The sequence below is a fragment of the Urocitellus parryii genome, chromosome Y (genome assembly GCF_045843805.1).
Source record: "Urocitellus parryii isolate mUroPar1 chromosome Y, mUroPar1.hap1, whole genome shotgun sequence".
Lineage (NCBI taxonomy): Eukaryota > Metazoa > Chordata > Mammalia > Rodentia > Sciuridae > Urocitellus > Urocitellus parryii.
The window spans coordinates 23,509,054-23,525,939 of record NC_135548.1 but is presented as its reverse complement, the minus strand read 5'-3'; the positions used below and the strand labels follow the sequence as shown (position 1 = coordinate 23,525,939).

The 16,886-nt window shown below is 50.5% G+C and overlaps 1 pseudogene; it reads left to right on the top strand.

The window, feature by feature from the left end:
- The first annotated feature begins 5,673 nt into the window (after positions 1-5,673).
- LOC144250926 (protein PRRC2B pseudogene) lies at positions 5,674-13,891 on the top strand (annotated as a pseudogene).
- The last annotated feature ends 2,995 nt before the right edge of the window (positions 13,892-16,886 follow it).

The window sequence follows — 16,886 nt, the reverse complement described above, 5'->3', positions numbered from 1 at the left end:
TCAATAACAGAGTTGCATAGTTGGAAAAGAAACTCTTTGACTCACAAAGCCCAGCATATATAGTGTCTGTCACTTTAGAGAAAACCATTTGCCAAATGCTGGTCTACACGATCTTCCCAATAGTTGGTAGAACATGATACATTGCAGGCCATTCTGTAGGTGTCTTGTGGAAGAGGAGCGTGATCAACTCAGAAGCAACTGAAGCAAATGCAGAGGCAGAGAATTTGGATCTTACTGCCTCCACTGAGCATCTGAAAGGGGTAGTAGCTTAGATCTCACTTTAGGTGAGCTTGCCCTCAGACCTGCCAGAGGGCAGTCGATCAATTTGTATTCATTTTGGGGGTCCACTGTATTTTACAGGGCCTGTGGCATTTAAAAGAAATTTTGGGCACATGTTGATTGAATGCATATTGGAATATCAAAAGAGGATTATTATCATAATTATTACTAATCTACAGGGGGTAGATAGTAGACCAGGTTAAGAAATTTATTCTGATGATGGGGCTAAGTAGGGTGGCATCAAATTTTAATCTTCTGAGCTTTTGTTGGTAAGCCCACGGGTCTATAACTGCATTTATTGTTTCATTTTTAATTTCTTCCCTTCTTGAGTACATGTGGTGTATAGATAATAGGTTTGAATTTTATTAGGTGAGATTTGAAGAAGGCATTCCTGGTATGAACGATGTTACGGGAACCAATAACTAAGAGATGTTAATGAATTTCCTTTTCTGGCCTTTAAAAAATAATGGGATGCAAGCTCTTCTCTCTGAAAAGGTTAAAGACCAGTGGTGGGATTTGTCAATTTGCAATATATTTATCACCCTTGGAGGAGCTTTTGTTTCTATCAGAGAGCAGATAGAATAGACATTTGTTAAAAAGCTACAGTGTTCCCAAATCATGACAGTTCTTCCATACTACCTCTTCCCATTTTGAAGAGAGATGCACTTAAACTTAGAGACAATAGAGAAATCACCAAGATCACCTTGTGAATCACTAGGATGCTGAGGAAGGTCTGCTATTCGCAAAGCTCAAGGCATTTTTACTGGGCCAAGTAACGTTTCTTTTTGGAAGCAATTGGTCCTTATTGGCATGTCATTTGAGGGGATTTATTCTACTTTTAAAATTAGGGTTACTCCTTGGTTCTTAGAGGACCAGTGATTATGCACACTTGCACAAAGAGAGAGGCCAACACTTTTTTTTTCTTCTGCTTTGTTGTGTGTTTTGCACCTGTTTCTTCTTCATTCTGTAGTTCAAACACCCTTCACCTAAATTTCTTACCTAAACCTATTCTCAAAATAGATTGCCCCAATTGTAGAAAGCTTATTAAAATGTAGGTTTCTAAACACTTTCAGTATCCATTGGATTAACAGCTCTGGGGAAAAGACTCAAGAATCTGAATTTTAAACTTCCTCCCACCTCAATGAATGTCAGGCAGGTTAGTCTTTAAAGAGTTGATATTATAATGATGATACATTTAGGAACTCATTAACTGAGAAATGTTTTCACAGGAAAGTTTGTTGGTACCTTTTTTTTTTAACCACCAAAAAATTATTTTGTAGTTCTTAATTCCTAAGCTAGTTTTTACTACATAATATTTTTAAATGTAAGATGGCCGAGGTGTACTAACTCCTCTGCTGTGTCAGGAAGAGCAGAGCATACTTGTATAATTAAGTAAAATGGGACTGTCATTCACAAGCACCTCATTTTGGACTACCTCTGAAGCCTGACTGGTATCTGACCCAGGTTCCAAAGAGGGATCTTGGCACATTTTGCATAACCACCTTAGTAGTCAGCTTCTCAGTTCTGCTGTTATCAACCATATAGGAACTAACACATTGTGTGACTTTGTTAGTTTTCTGTGGCCACAAAACATTTCCACACATTCAGCAACTTAAAAGAGCATCCTTACAACCATCTAATTCTGCAGATAAGAAGTCCAGGGTAACCCTCATTGCAGCTCAGGGCTTAGCAAAGCTAAAATAAGACATTGACCACCTAGGCTCCCACTGGGGGATCTGGGAAAGCAATGTCTTCCACACTCATTCAGATTATTGGTGAATCTAGTTCCTGAGGCTATAGGTTTGAGGTTTCTGTGACTTTTTTTTCCCTTCAGCTGAGGACTGTTCGCTGCTCCTACATGCCACCCACATCTCTCCTCACCTAGCTCCTTCCATCTTTAACCCAGCAATTTCAAGTTTGTTCAAGGTGTGAAGACAATTCACATTTTTGAGTGTCTCTAATGTCCTCTTCCTGCATTCCTCTTCTGCCTATAAGAACACATGAGATTACATTGGGTCTAACCAGATGATCTGGGATAATGCTCTAACTTTAAGGATAGCTGACTAATAACTACAGTTCTGTCTACAAAGTTTACATACAAATCAAAATATTCATTAGGGAAGGATATCTTTTAAGGAGGAGGAAGAAAAATTCTGCTGACCACAGTCACTGTACCTACAGTAGAGAGGTAAAAAGAGAAAGATATATAATAATTGAACGTGTTAAAACAGATGATATGTGCATTCATTATGCTGTTAGAAATAACTGAGTTGTCAGAAGAGCTGTGATGCAGATGGACAGCAAGTGAGGCCTGATGGTGACTCCAGTTCTGTGAGAATGTGAGATCAGGAATGTGGTTGGCAGAAATGGCACACTCACCATTGCTCACTATTGATAAAATTATCATTAAAATAAAGAACGAGTGAAGTCTTCTTTCAGATTACATAAGAAATATAGCCCATGAAATTCAGATATGTTTAAAATGAAAAAAAAAACTGTTTATATGCAAACATAAGTTGGATTCTAGAGATCTTTCTTTTCTAGTCACATGAGAGCCTTGGTGAATTTGAAAATCATAGGTAATATCTGTCTTCTTGTCCTTGTCTGTTTGGGCTGTGACAACCAAATGTCATGAGGTGGGTAGCTTATAATAACAAATTTATTTCTCATGATCTTGTAGGGTGGGACAACCAAGACTGAGGCACTGGCCGCTTCAGTGTCTGGTGAGAGCCCCTTTTCTCATTCATAAATGGCACCTTCTCTCTGGCTCCACCCTTTGAAGAAGGGACAAGGCAACTTTCTGGGGTCTCTTTGAAAAAGGCACTGATTCCATACATGAAGACTCCGGACTCATGACCTCATGACCTCACAAGGCCCCACCTCATAATACATTCTATTGGTGATTAGGTTTCAACATTTACATTTTGGAAAGACTCAAACATTCAGAACATAGCACATCCCAAGGCCCTTGGTCCTATGTAACTCCAATGATCCAATGATCATGACAGTTTTAAAACATCCCACAATTTTACATAGATGCAGAGAGGATGGTGGTACCCAGCTGAGAAACACTGTCAGGGTGAGGAGATTTTTCAACTTGCAAATATTTTGGATGTATCTAGATCTTTAAAGGAAGCCCTGTTGCTCCTAAAACTCGATAACTTGCCAAAAACAAAACCTCCATCACATACTACCTGGTCACTTACACCATGGGGAGAGTCATAGTCTGGAAGTCAGAGTCATAGAAATGGGCCATCTTTGGTTCATTTGTGGTTACAAGGTTAGGGAGGTAGGATAAGGGAGAGTAAGGACTGTCTATTCAAACTGACCTTTGAAACCCCCTCAACTCTTTGAGCATTATTTGTCACCAACAGTAAAATAAGAAATCATGTCTGTAAGAATTTTTTGCAAGGAATTACAAGTGGAAAAATACTTGCTTTTTTTTTTTAAACTGCTTCCTCCCATTGCTTCTTTTTTCCACACTATAGTATGAGAGATGGGCTTTGAATTTTGATGGCTATCCACCTTTAGAATTGAGTTACTCACAAGCTTCTCAGAAGGACTTCCTATTCAGGACTTGCATATTCCCGAATCCTACACTAGAATTTGAACCCCTTAGGTGCTAGAAAGCCATCATGTTGTATAAATCAAATTAATGTATTTGCCTGTGCATGAAACATTGTCTGTGTTTTTTACATGGGGCGATATCCACTTTTTGAATAGAGTGAGTTCAACTTCCTCAAAATTGGACTGATTCTTGAATCTTTTCTCCTAAATACCATTACAAAGCCTGATAATTTTTTCCCTGAATCTTAGGGAAAGATTGATTCTTATTCAGAATTTGTATAAAAATGTAGGTGTGGGGGTAGGGCTGTGGCTCAGTGGTAGAGCGCTTGCCTAACATGCGTGAGGCACTGGGTTAGATCCCGGTACCACATAAAAATAAGCAAAATAAAGGTATTGTGTTCATCTACAACTAAAAAAAATATTTTAAAAAATGTAGGTGTGGCAAAGGAAAAGGTCTCCCTTAGCATTTCCAACATGTTTTATAGCAAACAATAAATAGTAGAGATGTCTTCAGAGGCATGGAAATAATGGTTCTCATTAGGCTCATCTTTATCAGAAACATTAGGTCAATACCTAAGCACTTAAGGCCTCATGGGAGGCTCCGTGGAGAGTAGCTGCCCAGGCAGTTTCTGTCCTCAGGACCAGGAAGCCCGGTAATGACAAGAAACTACCCACATCTACCCATCCCAGAATGGAAAGACTGATTAAATTGGTGTTCATGGTGGTGGTATTTGCAAGAGACATATGAAGTTACACTGTAGTAGGAAAGAAGTCTAGAGCTGATCTAAGCACGGAAATGATATTCAATAAACAGCTGAAGATTGAGTGAATTAAGTAATGAGTCTTAGAGACTCTTTTGCCAAGGCAATCTCTGAACAGGACTTTGGGAGATCATAACTCATTTTGAGAAAATTAGGCTTATGCACTCTGATGCCGAAACACTTGGGCACCCTGTCTGTCATCCCTCTGCTACCCCTCTGAGTAGCTTTGACACATACTCCACATTACTGACCATTTTTCTTCTGGGAAACAGCCAGAAAGGGCATTCCCTTGAGCATCCTGACTGGCATTAATCTCTAGCTATGGACTTTCATTTCACTTCCTGTACAAATCCATCTCTAGATCCTGTGCTTGACCTAAGGTTAGATGCCAGGGGAACAAAATACTGATTCTCATTTCATATCACAATTGTTGCCATAAATAGCAAGTTTTATGTCCTGGTATATCTCAGGAATGCACAGTGATGGATGGGCTTCTGCTGATTAAAAAAAAATAAGAGTCCATAACTCTCAAACTATAGTTCAAGTTGAAATAAATGATAATAATAAAGCACAACTAATACACGGCTGAATTATTCATGTTTATTGTAAAAACTGCACCCTCAATGTCAGAGAAGCCACATCCCTTACAGCGTTATCTTTCACCAGAATGTCCCAGGAATTGCCTGGTTGTAAATGCAAAAGAAGACTGAGGCATTGAATCAGAATCATTCTACAAAAGAGCTTAAAGATTTGGGCTGGGGATGTGGCTCAAGCGGTAGCGCGCTTGCCTGGCATGCATGTGGCCCGGGTTCAATCCTCAGCACCACATACCAACAAGAATGTTGTGTCCACCGAGAACTAGAAAATAAATATTGAAAATTCTCTCTCTAAAAAAAAAAAAGACCTGGGGGCGGGGAGGCGAGCGCGGGCGGAGGGGGCGGCGAGACACATCCGAGCTCCAGCGAGCGAGCGCGGAGGGAGGGAGGAGGCCGCGCGCGCCGGAGGCGGAGGCAGCGAGCAGCAGCAGGACGAGCACGGCGCCGCCGCCGCGCAATCCGCCGCCATCCCGCCGCCCCGCGCCCGCCGCCCGCCGCCCTCGCCGCCCCGACGCGCCCGCGGAAGCAGACCAGGCAGATCGGGAGCGGCGCCGAGAAAAATATCCTTACTAGATGACATTTCATCGCAATGTCCGATCGTCTGGGGCAAATAACCAAGGGCAAGGATGGGAAAAGCAAGTACTCGACTCTCAGCCTGTTTGACAAGTATAAAGGAAGACCAGTAGACGCCACCAGGTCCTCAGTTATTCCTAGACATGGCTTACAGAGTCTCGGGAAAGTGGCCACAGCCCGGCGCATGCCGCCGCCTGCAAACCTGCCAAGCCTGAAGTCTGAAAACAAAGGAAACGACCCCAGCATTGTGATAGTGCCCAAGGACGGCACGGGATGGGCAAACAAGCAGGAGCAGCCCGACCCAAAGAGTTCCAGTGCGACGGCCTCTCAGCCGCCGGAGTCGCTGCCGCAGCCGGGTTTGCAGAAGTCTGTCTCCAATTTGCAGAAGCCGACACAGCCGAGCAGTCAGGAGAATACAAATTCAGTGCCAGGTGGACCAAAGTCATGGGCACAGCTGAATGGAAAGCCAGCAGGACACGAAGGTGGTTTAAGGGGCTCAAGCCGACTGTTATCCTTCTCTCCCGAGGAATTTCCGACGCTGAAAGCAGCTGGAGGGCAGGACAAGGCTGGCAAAGAAAAGGGCGTCTTAGATCTGTCGTATGGGCCAGGACCAAGCCTCCGCCCTCAGAATGTGACAAGCTGGAGGGAGGGCGGTGGGCGAAGCACAGCTTCTGCGGCGTCTCTGAGCACCTCCCCAGCTGAGCCGGGCAGCAGGAACGCCAGTGCTGGGGACGGAGCCCCCTCCTCGGCATGTACCAGCGATTCTAAAGACCCCTCTCTCCGCCCGGCTCCTCCTGTCCGCAAAGGGACATCGCAGTTCCTGGGAAACGTGTACCACCCTCCCACGTACCATGACATGCTCCCTGCTTTTATGTGTTCGCCACAGTCATCAGAGAACCAGGGTCCAGTGGAACGAGGCTCCTTCCCTCTTCCTCAGCTCCGCCTGGAACCCCGTGCTCCTTTTAGACAGTTCCAGATCAATGGCCAAGATGGGAAAGAGAGCAGGCTGGGGCTGACCCGCCCCGTCCGCCCACTGAGGCAGCTGGTGGAGCGGGCACCACGGCCCACCATCATCAATGCCGAAAACCTGAAGGGCCTGGATGATCTGGACACCGATGCTGACGACGGCTGGGCAGGCCTCCACGAAGAAGTAGACTATTCAGAGAAATTGAAGTTCAGCGATGATGAAGAGGAGGAAGAGGTTGGGAAGGATGGCCGGCCAAAGTGCTGGGACCCGAGAACGCAGCGACAGTTGTCCCTGAGCTCTGCAGACAGTGCTGATGCCAAGCGCACTCAAGAGGAAGGGAAGGACTGGGGCGAAGCTGTGGGTATGTCCCGTGTTGCCCGAAAGGTGCCGGAGCCTCAGCCACCTTCCAGAAAGCTTCATGGCTGGGCATCAGGCCCAGACTACCAGCAGAAATCCTCAGTGGGCAGTGTGTTCCGGCAACAGTCTATCGAGGACAAGGAGGATAAGCCGCCCCCGAGGCAGAAGTTCATTCAGTCAGAGATGTCCGAGGCCGTGGAGCGGGCACGAAAGTGCAGGGAAGAGGAGGAGCGCCGAGCCCGGGAGGAGAGGCTGGCAGCCTGCGCTGCCAAGCTCAAACAGCTAGACCAGAAGTGCAAGCAGGCCCAGAAGGCCAGTGAGGCCCAGAAGGCCAGCGAGGCCCAGAAGCAGGTGGAGAAGGAGGTACCTCGGTCCCCAGGCACCGAGAAGGCCCCCCCACAAGAAAATGGCCCTGCTGTCTGCAAAGGCTCCCCAGAATTCCCTGCCCAGGAAGCCCCCTCCACTTTCTCAGAGGAGGCACGCACAGCTTCCCCAGCTGTGGGTCAGAGCAGCAGCAGTGAGGAGGAAGCCAGGGAGGCTGGGTCCCCTGCACAGGAATTCAGCAAGTATCAGAAGTCCCTTCCTCCACGGTTCCAGCGCCAGCAGCAGCAGCAGCAGCAACAGCAGGAGCAGCTGTACAAGATGCAACACTGGCAGCCGGTGTATCCCCCGCCTTCCCACCCGAAGCGAACCTTTTACCCGCACCACCCCCAGATGCTGGGCTTCGACCCCAGGTGGATGATGATGCCTTCCTACATGGACCCTCGGATCACACCCACCCGGACCCCTGTGGACTTCTACCCCTCAGCCCTGCACCCTTCAGGACTGATGAAGCCCATGATGCCCCAAGAGTCCCTCAGTGGGACTGGATGTCGTTCTGAAGATCAGAGCTGTGTGCCCCCACTCCAAGAAAGAAAAGTGACCGCCATCGATCCAGCTCCCGTCTGGAGCCCAGAGGGCTACCTGGCTCTGCAGAGCAAAGGCTACTCATTGCCCCACCCAAAGTCAAGCGACACTTTGCCTGTGGATGTGCGTGTCAGGAATGAAAGCTCTTACTCTGCCTCCCCCGGAAGGTCAGGGGGCGTAAGTGCCCAGCGCCATCTCTTTGAGGAGAGAGGGGAGGAGTACTTGAGTGCTTTTGACAAGAAGGCCCAAGCAGACTTTGACAGCTGTATCTCTTCTCAAAGAATAGGCCAGGAGCTTTTATTTCCACCCCAAGAAAATGTTCAGGAGGCTGGCGCTCCTGGGGGCCACGCCCAAAACCTCAGGCGTCCCCCGCTGGAGCCTGACTTTGTCCCAGTTGAGAAAAAGCCAGAGTTTTGCAGCTGGGACATTGGCCACCAGCCAAAGGCCCCCGACACAGCCAAGGGTGTTGAGCAGGAGGCGCCTCGGGAGGAGCCTTCCTTCCATGCTGCCTCCTGGGAGAAGGAAGGGAGCCCTGACAAACAGCCAGACCCAGAGCCCGAATGGACACCTGAGCCCCGGAATTCCAGTAGCCAGCACCAGGAGCAGCCAGGCAGGACCCGGAGATCAGGACCCATCAAAAAACCGGTCCTCAAAGCCCTGAAAGTGGAGGAGAAGGAGAAGGAGCTAGAGAAGGTTAAGCGGGGGCTCGGGGAAGAGAGTGCACGGCTGGCCACAGAGAAACCTGAGCAGGATGAGGACGAAGAGAACGACCCTGCCCTGGCCAACGCCTCCCCTTCCGCTCTGGAGGACAAGGCCTCCACCCAGGCTGGGTCCAGCCACGAGGCCAGCAAATGGGATGCGGATGAGGATGAGAAGCCTGACAAGGCCTGGGAGCCCAGACCGTCCCGAGAGAACAGCGACATTCCCCCCACCAAGAGAAACAACTGGATCTTCATCGACGAGGAGCAGGCCTTTGGGGGCCGGGGGCAGTCCCGCAGCCGGGGCCGAGGTTTCAGAGAATTCACTTTCCGATGTCGGCCAGCCGGGGGAAATGGAAGCAGCCTGTGTGGCGGGGGCGTCCTGGGGGCCCGCGGCATCTACAGCAGCAGCCAGCGGAGTGGCCGCGGTCGGGGCCTGCGGGAGTTCCCCCAGCCAGAGGACAGCCCCAGAGCCAAGCCGCGGCGGCGCATCGCCAGCGAGACCCATAGTGAGGGCTCCGAGTATGAGGAGCTGCCCAAGCGGCGCCGGCAGAGGGGCTCAGAGAGCGGGACGGAGGGCTCGCTCCTGGGGCGGGAGGAGGGCGCCCTGCAGACGGACTCCTGGCGCTCCAGCAAGGCGTACCCCGAGGACCAGAGCGGCCCGGAGGCCAAGGGCCGGGGCCCTCGGGCCTGTGGCCGTGCTCTCCCGCCCAGGCTGAGCAACGGCAGCTATGGGCGCAGGGCTTTCGCCCCCAAGGAGCCAGTCCCCTGGCAGAGCAGGAGCCCGGGCAGCTCCTGGCAGGAGTAAGGTCCTGCCGACACGGGTGGGACCCGGCGTGCCTCGGACAAAGACTACGTCCCTGACTCCTACCGACATGCGGACTCGTTTGGCAGCAGGGCCTTCGAGGACAGCCGCTTGGAGGACAAGCGGTCCTTCTTCCAAGATGACCATGTTACAGATTCTGAGAATGCAGAGAACCGGCCATTCCGGAGGAGGCGCCCCCCACGCCAAGACAAGCCCCCGCGCTTCCGGCGGCTGCGGCAGGAGCGGGAGTCCTTGGTCCTGTGGGGACCAGAGGAGGAGGCCCCCCTGCTGGCGGGCCAGTGGCCGGGCCGGCCCAAACTCTGCCCTGGGGACAAGGGTGGCGCAGGGGGCCGCAGGCCCCCAGACCCATCCTGCCACAACTCCTCTGACCATGCCAACGAGGAGTGGGAAACGGCCTCTGAGAGCAGCGACTTCAGCGAGCGCAGGGAGAGGCGCGGGGGCCCAGGGGAGCCCGACCCGCAGGGGGACGGTGGCCTGTCTGGGGCCGGTCTGGGTGAGAAGAAGGAACTGGCCAAGAGGAGCTTCTCCAGCCAGAGGCCCCTGGCTGACAGACAGAGCCGCAAGCTGGAGCCGGGAGGGTTTGGGGAGAAGCCTGTTAGGCCAGGTGGTGGTGAGACGTCCCCCCCGCTATGACAGCCAGCAGAGCGGGACACCCTTGAAAGCCAAAAGGTCCCCGGATGAGGCCCTGCCTGGAGGCCTTGGCTGCAGCAGTGGGAATGGCCACCCGCCTTACACCCTAGAGCGGGCCACACACGCCAACGCTGACAGTCCAGAAGCCACCAGTAAGAAGGCAGAGAAGGAGTCCGTGCTGGCTGTTCAAAGGGCTGGCGAGCAGGAGGAGGCCCGGAAGCAGTTTGACCTGAGCTATGGAAGTGCCATCATTGAAAACTGTGCGTCTGGCCCTGGGGAGGAGAGTGAGGTGGGCTCCATGGTGGGCGAAGGCTTCATTGAAGTGCTGACCAAGATGCAGCGCCGGCTCCTGGAGGAGGAGAGGAGAAAGAAGGAGCAGGCTGCGCAGGTGCCTGTGAAAAGTCGAGGCCTTTCCTCTCGTATTCCCCCTCGATTTGCTAAAAAACAGAACAACTTGTGCCTGGAACAGGGCGATGTGGCCGTGCCTGGCAGCAGCCTGGGCACTGAGATCTGGGAGAGCAGCAGCCAAGCCCTCCCTGTGCAGGCCGCAGCCACTGATTCCTGGAGGAAAGCCGTCTCTGCCTTCAGCAGCACTGAGCCCAGCTCCACCGAGGGTTTTAAGAGCAGCCAGGGAGACAGCGGTGTTGACTTGAGTGCAGAGTCTCGGGAGTCGTCTGCCACCTCCTCACAACGCAGCTCCCCGTATGGTACTCTGAAGCCAGAGGACATGAGCGGTCCTGGCCTGGCAGAATCCAAGGCCGACAGCCACAAGGAGCAGGCTCAGAAGCAATCTGAGCAAAAGGACTCAGAACAAGGCTCAGGACAGAGCAAGGAGCACAGACCAGGACCCATCGGCAATGAACGTTCTCTGAAAAACAGAAAGGGCTCAGAGGGGACTGAGCGGCTGCAAGGGACAGTCGTCCCACCTGTTAATGGGGTAGAGATTCACGTGGACTCCGTGCTGCCTGTGCCACCCATTGAATTTGGAGTCAGTCCAAAAGACTCTGATTTCAGCTTGCCACCTGGTTCTGCCTCTAGTCCTGCAGGGAATGCAGTGGTCAAACTTCAGGATGCCTTGGCTAGCAATGCAGGGTTGACACAGAGCATTCCCATCCTCCGGCGAGATCATCATATCCAGAGGGCCATTGGCCTCTCCCCAATGTCCTTCCCCACTGCTGATCTCACATTGAAGATGGAGTCTGCACGGAAGGCTTGGGAAAACTCCCCCAGTTTGCCAGAGCAGAGCTCTCCAGGGGGTGCTAGCTCGGGCATCCAGCCTCCGTCCTCGGTGGGCGCCTCCAGCGGGGTCAACTACAGCTCCTTTGGTGGAGTATCCATGCCACCCATGCCTGTGGCCTCTGTAGCCCCTTCTGCTTCGATGCCAGGCAACCACCTCCCGCCTCTGTACTTGGACGGTCATGTGTTTGCAAGTCAGCCCCGGCTGGTTCCTCAAACCATACCTCAGCAGCAGAGTTACCAGCAGGCTGCCGCTGCCCAGCAAATCCCCATCTCTCTGCACACGTCTCTGCAGGCTCAGGCTCAGCTTGGACTGCGGGGCGGGCTTCCCGTCTCCCAGTCTCAGGAGATCTTCAGTTCTTTGCAGCCCTTCAGGTCTCAGGTGTACATGCACCCCAGCCTGTCACCACCCAGCACCATGATCCTCTCTGGGGGCACGGCCTTGAAGGCTCCATACTCAGCATTCCCAGGCATGCAGCCTTTAGAGATGGTGAAGCCCCAGTCCGGCTCACCCTACCAACCCCTGAATGGAAACCAGGCCCTGGTCTACGAGGGCCAGCTCGGCCAGGCTGCTGGACTGGGTGCCTCCCAGATGTTGGACTCCCAGCTGCCACAGCTGACCATGCCACTGCCTCGGTATGGCTCCGGGCAGCAACCACTGATCCTGCCACAGTCCATCCAGCTGCCACCAGGGCAGAGCCTCTCTGTCGGGGCCCCCCGAAGGATTCCTCCACCTGGGTCCCAGCCACCAGTCTTGAACACCAGCAGAGAGTCCTCTCAGATGGAGCTGAAAGGCTTCCACTTTGCCGACACTAAACAGAATGTTCCCACAGGAGGCTCCGTATCATCACCACAGACCTACAGGCCTAGCTCTGCTAGCCCCAGTGGGAAGCCCTCTGGATCAGCAGTTAACATGGGCTCTGTGCAGGGACACTACGTTCAACAGGCAAAACGAGTGGATGAGAAGCCCAGCCTGGGAGCCGTGAAGCTGCAGGAGGCCCCCTCAGCCGCCCCCCAAATGAAGAGAACCGGAGCAATCAAGCCTCGGGCAGTCAAAGTGGAGGAGAGTAAAGCCTGAAGGTGCCTGGCCACAGCCTCGCCTCACCCTGACAGGGACAGTGCCACCACCCAGCCTGGGCCACCACTACTCGGAACCTCACCGGACCCACCGTCCGAGCATCTGGCCCAGACTGAGAGCTCTGCTCCTGCCCACTCCTCCCACTCCTGGAAGCTCATGCAGCCAGCTCGCACCGTGGATGCGTGGCGCCGACCTGCTTGCTTTGACATAAAAGAGCAATGGCTCCCTCCCTTCTGCCCCTCCTCCCCACGTGACTGTGGAGTGAGTCACCTCTGTGCAGTACAGACCTGCCCGTCCAGTCCCCAGGCAGTGGCTGGCGGCTGGGTCTTTCTAGCCAGAGGCTTTTTGTTTTAAAAAGCAGCTAAGGTTTTTACAAAGGGGAAAGGAAAACAAAACGCCAGCTATGTCTGTATAGCTGAACTTTTATACGGTCCTCACTGTCCTCTCTGCCCCTCTGCTGTCCCCAGTGGTCTCCTCTTACCTCTGTCCTGTTTGATGCGTCGCTGCGATACCTTAAGAGATGCCTCTTAAGAATGTGCCCCATGGTCAGCCTTCGGGGTCACTGAGGTACCATCGTTGGGTGCTCCACTGCCAGCTCCCGCTTTGGCGGTGAGGTGAGTGGGGCAGCAGGTAGGTCAGCATCTCCACTGGGCCCAGCCCCAGGCTGGGAGTCGATGACGTTCTAGCTTAAGAATTAATTACATGGCATTTCTGTCTTGGGCTCTTATGAAGCCAGTGGACACAATGACTGTTGGGCACCAGAGGTGAACCTTGGTCATCAATGTCGTTGTCCAGATCGGCTGGGATGGCGCGAGCCGATGCTCCATGGGTCCTGTCTGTGCTGTGCTTCCCAGGCCCCATACCCCCTCGGGCTCTGCTTCCACTCACCATCCCGTCCCCCGCCTTCTACAACCTGTCACTTCCCTTTCTCCTTTTGCAGAGCCTGCTGCTCTCTCTGGATCCCAGTCCCTCCACCCACATACAGCGCACACAGCTCGTCATTAAAGCCACAGGCACATAAGACAGCTGCCCCTTGGGGTCTGCAAAGGCGTGTTTCCTAGATGAGGCTATGAGGATTTTTCCTCGCCCTGTGCTTCAGTCGAGCAGCAGATCCCTGTTGTTAGCATGCAGGAGCCCGAGCTAAGCAGCAGGTGTCAGCGTCACTCATCCTACAGCCTGCCAGCCAGGCAGGGTCAAGGTGAAGGTGGGCTATGGGGCTGGCCATGGTTCTGAAGCAGCCAGGGCAGCCTACCCAAAAGGACAGCATCTTCTGTCTGGAGAGCTGCCCCTCACCAAAGATGTGGGCCCCTGCATGCTGGACTTCCTGCTTTCCAATCAGCCCAGACTCCATCATTCCCAGGAAGGTAAAGGGGGTAATTTCAGTTTCTCAAATGCTATGCAGGGTCCCTAACCAGCCATCCACCTGTAGGAGCCACTGCCTGTCCCAGAGTGTGCCACATAGGAAGGGCTGCCATGTGCCTGTGCAGCTGGCCCTTGGTGTCCCTGTGGGTGACAGCTGCGGGAGCTAGAGGTACTGCACTATCTCCAGTAGAGCCTGGCCCCTGCTGTTGTAATTGGGTTCAGCCTTCCCCTGCCAGCAGCGCTCACTGCACATCATCCCTGGTGGCATCTGGGGAGAGCAGTCACTGCTCCACCTCAAGCCCTTGGCACCTCCCCTCCTTGCCTCCACCCCCAGACCTTACTGGCTGGGCTTGTCTTCATCTTTACTCTTCTGTCCCTTCTTTAACGGCTGCCTGCCTGGAGTCTGCACCCTGGCCTGCCCTGTCCTTCATCTGCTCCCAACCCCCCACGTCTCTGGTCACTGTTCCTGTGATGAGTCTTCTACCCCTGCCCACTGCCTCCACTGCCAAGCCACCCCTTGATGAGTCTGGGCCAGCCAGAGCACACGCAACCACCTCTGCCTGTCCACCTTACAAATGCCAGACCCACTCACCTAATGCCAATGTGCATTATGTATCAAAAGGAACAAAAAAAATTCTCATTTCAAAATTCAACAGAACAGTCGTGGATGCTGTTAAAAATGCAAGATGTCCCTTCAGGTGAACCTGCCACAGAATGACAGTACTTCCTGTTTGAGTAAAAGTAGGTCACCCATTCTCAACCTTCTCTCACCCTGTCTCCCTCCTTCCCTGCCTCCCACCCCAAATAAAGACAAGAGACACTAGAATTTATTTATATGTATTGATGTTGTAGGTCTAGGTGAAAAGAAGTAAAATGTTCCACTGCTCTATTTATATATAATGTCTGAATTATTCTGTGCAGGAAAGGCCAGGAAATTGCATGTGAAGTTTGGTGCGTTTGCCACCTCTGTGACCTCAGCTGTGGGCTCTTCCCCCAAGTGCAGATCTTCAATTTGACTCGGGCAGAGGGCAGGCCTCGGCCTCCCGACCTCCCAGCCCCTCTGTGTTCTGATTAAACGCAGTTTTTAGTGCAGCTTTAAAAAAAAAAAAAAAAGACCTTAAAGAGAAGAAATTATTTTAAGTTATGGCTAAAAATTAATGTAAATAATGAATAGAAATAGTTAGGATTTATAAATAGAAGTAATTAATTGCAAATGACTACATTTTTGTGCAAATGACAATTTTATGATAGGCTTTAAATCCTAACTCCCCCCCAAAAAAAAATGGCAGGAATGATTGCTGGCACTTATGCCTATTTATCTAAGTCATCATTATCACTTATTTAACTGATCATCCTACTTTCCAAAAATTCTACCACCTCTAGTTTACACAGCAACCAAAGTGATCCTTTTAAAGATATTCTCAGTTCCTTCTTTATTGTCATTCCCTCCTGTGCCTTCCCATTCTACATAGTTACACCCAAACTTCTTATCCCTGGAGCCATCCCCTGCCTGCCTCTTGCAATTCATTACCCTCTGAGCAACAAGCTTTTGTGTGTGTGTGTGTGTGTGTGTGTGTGTGTGTGTGTGTGTGTGTGTGGTTTCTCCTGCACATCTAGAATCCCCTGCACTGTGGTTGCCTCTGCTTCCAATGCACAGCCAAGCCCCTCTCTAGTAATGTCATCTGTTCAGATCTATCTCCCAAAGCCATCTGATACAAAGTAGTTACCCCACTGTCATTGCAACACTCTTTATTCATCTGAATACTTATGTAAACAAAAATATCAATATATTGATAAGACCCATGTTTTCCTTAGGCTAGAAATACAAACTCCTTGAGGTTAGAATCCTTGCTTATTTTATGCCATACACAGTGCTCAGATTAGTTCAGTCTTATGCTTTATACTGTTCATCTGATTTATTGAGTGATAAATTCAGTAGTGTGTATGCACTTTTTCCTAAGAGTGTCATAACACTGCTTTTTCCACTTGCCCTTGTAATGGACTAGAATCTGTTTTCTTTGTCTAGTAAGTGACTCTAAAGATTCATTGATCCAATTCATTTCCTTCATTTAGAATATGAAAACTCAACCATCCCAGAATGCTGGTGATGTTTAAGGGAAAATAATCACTCAGACACAGTATTAACAGTTTTATGGGGTTCAAGGTTTCCTGTAATTATGCAAATCTCTTTGGACCTTGGATGCAATGAGCTAATTGTATATCAGTAAATATTTAGAAAGTGCTATGTATGGACTAAGTGTTTGAGGATCATGTTGATCAGTGATTCCTCTCAGCAACCTTGTGAGGTCAATCGGCATTATTAATCATATCTCAGAGAGTTTGGGAAACTTGCCCAAGGTCACTCAGCAGGTCATTGGCAAAGACTGCATTGGCGACTTCAGAGCCCATTACTGTGACAAGCCCTGGCACTGACTCTTCTTGGAAGGGTGACCCTTAATCACTTTTCTTATATGGTAGGCATATAAACACTAAATGTTCTGCAGTGAGAAAAATACAAAGGCCTTGAGTTGAAGAAGTTATTGGTGCAATTAAAACTTGCAGCCACTGGCATGCGTGCGACCCGGGTTCGATCCTCAGCACCACATACCAACAAAGATGTTGTGTCCGCCGAAAACTGAAAAATAAATATTAAAAATTCTCTCTCTCTCTCTCTCTCTCTGTCTCTCTCTCTCTCTCTCTCTCTCCCCTCTCTCACTCTCTCTTTAAAAAAATAAATAAATAAATAAAACTTGCAGCCAGCTTTGAAAATTGAAAACACTACTCAAAGGAGAGATGAGTTGGAGGACATAAATTATTTTTTGAAAGAATGAGAGAAATATAACTTTAAAAATAGGAATATAAAAAATTTGAATATATATAGAAATTTAATGTAGGTGATTTCTGGGGTGGGGACTAAAAATAATAAATTATAGAGCCAAAATATTTTAGGAAGAATTTAGGTAGATCATGCTATCAGAAAATCCAAGCTCTCCAAAATGACATGTCTCCCATCCAACTCCATTCAGCAGGGGTGACAATGCTTTATATGA